Here is a 9,357-nt window from a genome sequence, read left to right on the forward strand (position 1 = left end):
GAAGGACACGTTGCCCCAGGAGGGAACTTTTGCTGCTTGGCTGTGTGGAGTGACGCCAGCCACTTCCCTGCCAGACCGCATCGGACCGCGAGGGCTGTGCACGTGCTTGGTGTGACTGCAATGCCAACAGCTTCAGACACGATGCTCAGCCCGCCCCCAAAATCAGCCCTGTAGGTCTGGCTGAGAGAGTGCCAAGGCTGAGCTCAAGGCTTTAAGCTGGAGCATGGGGCAGGTTTGGACGCGTGGGGCAGGATGCGTGGAGTGGAGGTATTGATGTACCCTCTTCCAAAGTGATAGAAGAGGATGCGTCCTCCTTGCAGGGCCAGGGATTCCTAGTCTGGGGATGCAGTTGGACTGGAAACTGCTCCAAGTTTCATCATCAGGCTTGGAAAGGCGGGTGGGAGAAGGTGCCCCACGAGTGATGCTTGCTCACTCTGGAGCCCCAAAAGCAGCTCATCCTGTGCTAAGAGTAATTTCAACCTACATCTGTCAGGGATGTCTCTTTGAGATTCAGTTGGGTTGCTGGGCTCCTCAAGGAGCAGATGCCCACAAACAACTGAATCCTATCCCACACCAAACCCTTGTAGATGCCAACAGACCCACGACCTGTGGGAATAGCAGTGTTACCTCCCCAGGCCATCCCATGGAGCATGGAAACACAGCCTGGCCTCCCTCCCTCTGGCATCTCCCTGCTCAGCATCCTTGCTGGGCCTGCTCTCCCCACCATCCTGGCATCGAGGTGGGTTTAGTCCCCGTTTCTCCCTGCCATCCTCCCTGTTGTGCATGTCTTTATGGGAGTGTGGCATTAGTCTGCTTTGGGGTGTCCCAAGGCACGCAGGAGCTAATGGGATCACATACCCACATCATTTGGGAATATTTGGCACCCATGGTCCCAAAGCCAAGACCAAGTGGATGGCTTTTGTCCACCCCTTCCACGAATTCCCTGGCAAAGCCACTGCTGAGTTCAGCCAGATGAAATTCCACCCCATTGGAAGATGCTGAAGTGAGAGATGCCTAAGGGGGGGGTACCCATGCTCCTGGCTTCAGTGACCAATGGGACCCTATAAAACTGGTCTGTCATTTGGCTTCTCCCAGTCCATTGGGAAGGTGGAAGCTGTCAACGGGGTGATCCTGACACAAAGCAGGTCTTGAGCCTGAAATCAAAGCTGGCAGAGGTTTTGCCCATCACCACACGGGAGGGCATCACCACTGTGGTACCCAGCAGGAGCCAGGCATTTTGGGATGGAGCCAGCCACTGCCTTAGTGGTCAGTGGGGAAAGCATGCATCCTCCCCAATGGGCATGCCACCCCATAACTAGGGAGAGACCTCCCAGCACCTCATCACAGAGCCGGACACAGCCCATGCCATCCCCTGGGATGTCACAGTGAAACAACCCCAAGTATCCCCCCCAAGCTGCCAGACCTTGCAGAGACAGGAGAAGAAAAAGCTTTGGGGATGCATAAGCAAGACCTTGCAGGAGATGACACTATTGACCTGTAAGACACCCCCATGAGGTTGGTGTCTCCCGACAGACAAGGCATGAGTCCTGATCTCCAAACTGTACCCATTCGGACAGGGGGAAACCACATGGCAGTACCCCCTTCCCAAATCCCATCTCTTTGGGAGGATCAAACCCCCCTTCCCAAGAGACCTTTGCAAAAGCAGCTTCCTGCCCTTCCCCCAAGCCCCCACACTGTATCTTAGGGCTGACCATCAGCATCTCTCAAAGCCATCCTGCATCCAATGCTCACCCCTCTCCAGCCTTTCTTTTGCCAAGGAGGGGGGGAAACCAGCAGTGGGTACCCCCACCAAGACCATCACACCGAGGGGCCACAGCCCTCAGCAGCTGCTTTGGCATGGATTCAAGCACAGCAGCTTGTTATTTCGGTCCTGCAATGGGGTTATATTTAGAAAGCACTGAACACCCCTTCTCTGGAATCACTCCTTGAGGTCTGACTTTGCAGTGCTGCAGCTCGGCTCCCCATCCCACTACCCCTCTCCTTGGGTACCAGAACTGTCACCCCCTCCATCATCCCCATGGTCCCCAGCCGTGCGCAAAGAGAGCAGCATCATTACACCGCGGCAGCGGGGAAAGGGGATAGATGGAGCCTGAACTCCATCTCAACCCCTGACGCCATCCAGGTTCAGTCCCGGTTTCAATTATCACCTGCTGGAGCAGCAGCTGCCGAGTGCTGGGGAACTCAAAGGCAAGTCAACAAGGTCTTGTTGTTTCAGCTGCTTGAGGGCACGGAGCTATGTGTGCCTCCTGCCCGGCGCCATGGGGATGCTGCAGCCCCCCTGCATCACGGCTGCCGTGGTCCACACACATCCCCTGTTCTCCTTTCCTGGGCAGGTAAACACTACAGGAGCTGCCAAAGAGGCGGGGGGGGGGAACAGAGAGAAACCTCAATAACAACAATGGGAACAGGAAAAAAAGAGAAAGAAAAACAACAGGAAAAAAATCCCCACCAAGCCAGCCGCTGCACAGAGGTTATCCGGGGGACAGAGCAAATAATTGGCGAGGCGAACAATGCATTTTAATTAAACCTCTGCAGGAAACGAGGGGAGGGAATCAAGATAATTGCACAGAGCAGGAGCAGGAGATTAAAAATGCTCTTTGCTCGGAAGATGGTGGCTCCCATTCGCCTTCAATGAGAAAAACAAGGCCCCCCGCAAAGGGCTGTTGCTGGGGCTCTGGAGGGGCACCCTGTGCCATGGTCCCCTTTGATGGGTGCTGCCATGGAGGGTACAGGATGAGCCCAGCCATGGGAACAGCTCCTGGGGAGCCCCATAGGGATTGCTTGTGGTTTTGGGAGCAGGACCAGAGGGCACATCGCATCACAGCACAGCCCATTCCCTCGGTCCATGCTGCTCTGTGGCCTCAGCTCATTGCTTGGTCCAGGCTGTGCCTGGCGCTCTCCCCATGCCCCAGGCAAAACCATCAGCCTTTACTTTTTCCTGCCATGGATACTTCATGTTTCAGACTCTTCCAAGCAGAGAGAAGAGTTTTCCTCACCTATTCCCTTCCCTGATCCTGTGCTTTTGCTCAAGCCCTTCTCTTTACCCTCCCTCTCCATCCCAGACATGGTTCAAATGGAGAGGCCCTGACTTGCTGCCAACAAGACTGATACCAGCAGCATTGTCCAGCTCCCATTCCTTCCCAGAAAAGACTCACAGGCTCCAGGATGCTGGAAGGCCATGGCAGGAGCTGAGTATGAGCGCTTCCATACCTGGTACCAGGCCCCCCGGGCACCCAGCATCCAGGGCAGGAGGCACCAACCTCTGCTCCAAGGCAATTTGTGAGCTATCGCACTCTGCCCTCCATCCAGCTGCCTGCTAATGAGCACCAGCCCGGCCCTGCGCCTGCAATGAGAGCAGCAATCAGCCCTGCTGTTCGCCTGCGAGGAGCAATCGCCCTCCTTCCCTCCTCTGCATACATTTCCCAGGCTGTGGTTTTCAGACTCCGATCCCACATTGCTTTATTCACAAGAGAAGTCCCACTGGGGGCAAGGAAATTACTCCAGTGAGCAAAATTACTCCGTGCATGGGATGCACAACACAAGGGTTGGGGGGGGGGGGTTGCACCATAAATAAATCCACCAAGGGAGCTCCAAGCCAAGCCTTGCTCCTGACCATGGGCAAGAGCTGGACAAATCACAGCAATTAACAGGAAGAAAGAACCATGTGGACTTTCATATCCACAAGCCTCAGGATGCGGTCGGCGGGGGGACAACATTTCACAGTCACACACTAAAACCAAAGCACATCACAAAATACTCCCTTGTCCTCAGAGGCACAAGCTGTGCCCCTCGGGAAGGCAGTGCCACACTGTGAGCAGGAGGCTGGCACGCATCTGCTATGGATGGATGGATGGCTTGTGGGTCTGGAGCAGGACATAGGCAGTGTTGTACCCGGAGCAGAGGCTTTTCTTGAAGGAGATTGAATAGCAGGTTGTGCACAAGTGCTGCCCTGGTGGGAAATGAGGGCTCAGCTGTGATATTCCACTTTTTCCCTGCAGCTGCAATTGGATGGGCAGAAAACCCCCAGTGCTGTGCTCAAACACTCACTCTTGATGCACCAACAAGCTTTCCACAAGCAACCGGCCAGAAAAATGATGCTGCTTTAGCACAAGCTTAAAACAATACTGGGAGGGAGGGAATTGTCCAGTATTTCCAACCTAAACCTGGGTCAGAGCCAGGAGGTGAAGCCCACCATGCAGGCAGTAAGGTGGCTGCAGCATCTCTGGCTGTTTGTTCAATAGGAGCATCCCAACGGTGAATAAGGCGACTGGATCAGAGCTCAGCATCCCTAAGAAACAAAGGGCACCCCTCTCCCAGACCCCCCTTGCAGTTGCCTCTCCATCACCCATGTGGCTGCCCCAGCCCATGGTGGGATATTAACTGCATCCCCAGCACTGTGTGAGGATGCTCTGGCTGCAAGCAGAGATGTGAGCAACCTCCCCTCTGTGTGCAGTGCTCCAGGGATGGGACATTTGGCAGCTGCCTGCGGGGAAGGTGTTTGAAGTGTACTGCTTGTGTTGGGAACATGAGTCAGAGCTCCCCGGTGCAGGAACCTGACATCTCCCTCCTGCTCGTTTATTCAGCACGTCAAATATTTGCCCTGCACAGTTGCACCAGATGCACGTGATCCAGGAGGGTTTTTTTTATCTCCCCTTTCTGCTGCCTTATAGTAAAACACCACAGTGCCATCTTGGGAAACCTGGGCTCCCAGATAAGCACGTTAGAGCACCCTTTTACCCTCCTGCTTCAGGGACCAGCTCCTCTCCAAGCATCTCCTCTGCTGTATCACCCAGCCCCTGTGGTGGCCAGGAGGGTCTGGATACCAAAACCCACAGGCAAAAGCAACCACCCCACAGTCTGCAATGGGGAAAGGTCATTTCAGACCCATTTCCAGCACATTTGTAAAGCTGGGAGCCTGCAGGCAGTGAATGGTCCCCCTGTAAATGCATCCAGCCTGGAAGCTGTGCAGGCAGTGGCAGGAGAGGCCAGCCAAGGAAAACGGCTCAATTTTGCCTCCCTTTAGTGAGGAATTGGCTTTGCTTGCTGCCAGCTCCACAATAGTCCCATGGGGACCTCAGTCTTTTTTCTTTGTGCCACATCCTTGGATTTCTTATTTCTTATGCCTTGAATGTCCGATTCCCAGGGAGGAGGAAGAGGTGTTTATATCATTAACAGCCAAAGGCTGGAGGAGGTGACCTTGTGCAGAGGTGACACAAGAGGCCTCGTGTCCCACATGCCCCCCCCCCGCCCTGGGGTTTCTAGCCTGTGATTGCAGCCAAAAATGTCCTGTTTCATCAGGAACTGCAGAAATGGGTCATAAAACACAAGCTTTAGGGATGCAGCACCCGCATGGTGCACTGCTCGATCAGCACAGCGTGCTGCAGGGAAAACACATGTCCCTCCACACTGTTTGCAGGAGGAACATCACCTTTCAATCTCCAATTGCATCCCCAACAAGTACACACATAGGGCTTTAGGCCCTCAGTTTTCCAGGATCAAGGCTCCACTAAGAAAGCATCCTTGAGCATCGTACTTAACTGGCTCCAGAGGGATCTGCTCCATCCACCTTCATGCTGGCAGGGAAGGACCAGCTTGTCCAGCCTTTACAGAGCTGCACATCCTGCTGTGCTTGCAGGGAGGGGGAGTTAGCCCGTGCCAAAAACTGCCCACAGCTGAGCTCAATGTCCTTTGGGAAGTCAGCAGTGAAAAACCAGTGCTTGGGTAAAAACAATACAGCCAAGACACCACCATGTGCCCCCACGTCCAGCCAAGGAGCTGCAGTGACCTAGCCCAGACTCAGTGTCTTGAGTTGAAAGTGCAGAGCAAGAGGATGTGACTCACATCTGGCTGTGGCTGCATGGACAGATGTGTTTGGTTACTGTCCAGGGCCTTATCTGCAGCTCTGTCTATGCACACAATGACTCAGCCTTGCCTTCGAGCCCTTCTGAAAGAGGAGCTGCAGCACATCTCTTCCCAGCAGCATCCCTGTGCTGCCATAAAACAGATTTGGGACGTTCAGACTCCTGCAAGGGAAAAATAAAACAAATCAAAGTCGTGTTTCTCCATGGGAATCTTCCAATTTCAATTGTAAATCATTCAGAGAAGGATAAAATCAAACGCTTTAATGATGGAATCTATCTCACTAAGCTTAGAGACTTAAAAGCTAAACATCACCCCCATCCCAGTGGGAAGGCACTGGTAAGTCCCCTGTGTTTTCTTAGACACTTACCATAGGGCAAAATGAAACATCTCCTGGAGATGCTCTGTGTCTGGAGGGAGGCAAAAGGGGATTTCAACAGGTCTCCTTCCTATAATCCCTAGGAAATTCAGCAGCATTTAGTGGGGAGAGCCTCAAAGCACTGAGGTAGTGCTGAACCATCCCATATTAGACATCAGATGGTCTAAGGATGGGAATGCTGCAGCCAGCCAAGCACAGCACATCCATGAGTAACCTGCAAAATCCAGACCCAGACCCCATCTCCCTCACCTTGGGCAGTGTTTCCCTTCCCATATCACCCCCCTTAAGCAGCTTTTATCATACTCACCTTCACTGTTGTCCATCACTGCCTATGGGGACCAAGGGACAATGGGGTTGATGGCTGGGGGTCCCCTGGCAGCAAATCAACTCCTGCTCTGCACCAAAACCCACTTCACACCAATGGTTTTTCCAGTGGGAAAGCAGATGGGGCTGCATCTACTGGGAGCTTTTCCCGAGCACATCCTGGCTTTGAAGGCATCGACAGACTCATACTGGGGGGGGATACCAGGCCAAGCGCTGCCTGACCTGGGGGCCAGGAAGCTGCGAGCCAGCAATGCAGTTCACTTGGCAGACACTTGATGGGGCTACGAAACCGATTACCAGCGCACCTGGCAGAAACGGGGGGGGGGCAAACCAGCCTCTGACAGATGTTTTGGGGTCCCGTTTTTGCGGGCATCAGGCTGGTGTTGCAGTAGCCAGCAGCGTCCATGCAGGATGCTGGCCTTGGTGCAGTGGTACCCGGCGCTGACAGCTTAGCTTTAGCTTTCAGTTGCGTTCTGCACACTGTGGCAGAGTGAGAATTAGCAGCAGATGGATAAAGCTGGAGGGTTTTTTGTCCCCAGAAGATTGTCCATTGCTCTGCTTTGATAAGCACTGTGGTGATGGAAAGGTATGGAATGGGCAGGTCTGGCAGTGGCATTGGTCAAGTCCTACACTGCTGCTGCTGCAGGGTTTAGTAGTGGTGTTGGAAGTGCTGGGGTAGCGGTTGGACTTGGTGATCTGAAAGGTCCTTTCCAACCCAGTTGACTCTATGATTCTATATAGTAGGAAGTGACCTTGCCACCTCCTGACCCACCACTGCCTAAACCCAGGCTGTTCACAGGCTGCTGCGGTGGGATTTCCACGTTTCACCCCAAAAGAAGGGGAGGATGGGGAGATGCAATCCCGGAGCAGACCGTGAGAGGCTCAGCCCCGCATTGCAGAGCCCACTGCAGGCAAGGCAAGGGCCAGCCCTCAATTCCCTGAACTTTCCAGCATGGCTCTAAATCCACCAGGCCCTGCCTGGCTCCAGCTGGCTGGGCAAGCTGGCAGCAGCCAGGGAGCAGATAGTGAGAGTCAAAGCTTCTCTTGCTGGAGGAAAACAGACCAGAAAGAACAAGAGAGGGTCTCCATAAATCACGAGCTTGTTACTGATGGAGAGAACTCCCCTCCCTCTTGCTCCACACACTGCGGCACGAATTATGGCCCCAACTTCACTGTTGTTCAGTGATGAACATCTGAAAAGGCTGTGACAGATGAGAGAAGGGATGATTTAACAGCCATAAATCCAGCCAGCTTAGAGGTGTTTTTACAACCAAACCCATCTTGAATCCCCTCTGTTATGAATACTTATCACTCCCAGACACTACTACAATGGAAATATTTTTAACAGCTTTAATAGAGACGCAATAAAACCCCCCAGAGCCCAGCAAGCAAATGTCCTTTTTATCCCTCAAGGGAAGGAGAAGGGGGCTGAGAGCCATTTGCTGTGCTCAGGCTCGAAGGATCAGAGCTGGAGCAGCCACCACTAGCCCTTGTGTTTAATGGATGGGTGGCATCAGCGGAGATCTGTATCAGCTTTCCTAAAGCTGCTGCAGGGAGGGTGTAATTAATACCTTGTAGGGAGGGAGGAACGGGGGGAACAGACTGTGCCCATGATGTGCAGCCCCTTCCACCTCTCTAGAGCTGTTCTTACCTCTGTCACGCCTCCTCCTGCAGTTACCCAAGTCACATCTGGTCTAATTCATCCTGGGGGGTTCAAAATGGGGCTGGTTTCAGCCCAAACACCCTCATGGGTTGGTGCCACCCCTCTCTGCTGTTAATGCACCTCATTTCTCATGCACTGAAGGCTAAACAGGCTCAATGACCACCACCCAACAGCAGGATAAAGGCTCTGCACACTGGCACTTCGAGGAGGCCAGGAGGCATCCCAGCTCAGGGTTAAGAAGCCAAGAATCTCACTCCCTCTTGCTAGATGTGCTGCCCCTATGGCCTCTCTATACCCTTCTGCACATACAGGCTGCACCCAGACAGCAGTCAGTGGCTGAGAGATGCCAGGGTTGCATCCACTGCAACGGGCACCTGGTGCTGAGCAAATACCTAATGAATAAGCTCCCCCTTTCTTATACGCACAAACTTATCAGGCATAGCAAGGCAATAAGCAATCCATGGGATGGAGGGAGCAAAAGCGCTTCCAGGGCAGGTGGCTTCTGGTTTTCTATAGCTGGAAAACCCCAGGTTAAACATGCAAGCACAAGCTTCAGGGACGATGGGTTTCCCTCCTGCAATGGTGAATCCATGGAGTGCTTCAAGGAGGAAAACCAGAAGGAGCAGGGCAAGCTCTTTCCTAGGAGAAAGATGTCCATGGAACCTTGTTCTTGGGCTATTGAAAGAGACACCAGCATGACAGGGAACAGGCTCAGATTGACCATAGGGAGACAACAGCAGACGTGGTCTCCAAAGCCTGTGTGGAGGATGACGCTTCCAGCCCATTAATCTAAGGGAACATCTTCTTTTTTAATAAGATAACAGTGAGTAATTGATTTTTAAATACACTGAAATCGAATGTCCTGAGGCAAGAGCAGGATCCCAGCTCCATCGTCACATCAGCAGTGAGTGGCAGGGATTGAGAGCACAGGGGAAAAGGAAACAAACCTTAAAGCTCCTTCATGTGCCTTGCTGGCCCCGGGGCAAACATGAAGGTTTCTTTTAGTGGTGCATCAATCCTCCTCTATTAAATACTAGGTCATCAAAAGGGAGAAGCCGGTGAGGGCTGAGCTGGGGAAGGCACCAGGGACCATGGAGGCCGAGCAGGCAGC

At 53.2% G+C, this 9,357-nt stretch overlaps 1 protein-coding gene across 1 annotated transcript in view; it reads right to left on the reverse strand.

Moving 5' to 3' along the window:
* IRF8 (interferon regulatory factor 8) overlaps positions 1 to 9,357 on the reverse strand; it is a 209,455-nt gene that overhangs the window by 191,638 nt on the left and 8,460 nt on the right. The gene's annotated exons all lie outside the window — the stretch shown is intronic.

The sequence above is a fragment of the Pezoporus occidentalis genome, unplaced genomic scaffold (assembly GCF_034315485.1).
Source record: "Pezoporus occidentalis ecotype Australia unplaced genomic scaffold, CSIRO_AGI_Poc_V1 ctg20, whole genome shotgun sequence".
NCBI lineage: Eukaryota > Metazoa > Chordata > Aves > Psittaciformes > Psittacidae > Pezoporus > Pezoporus occidentalis.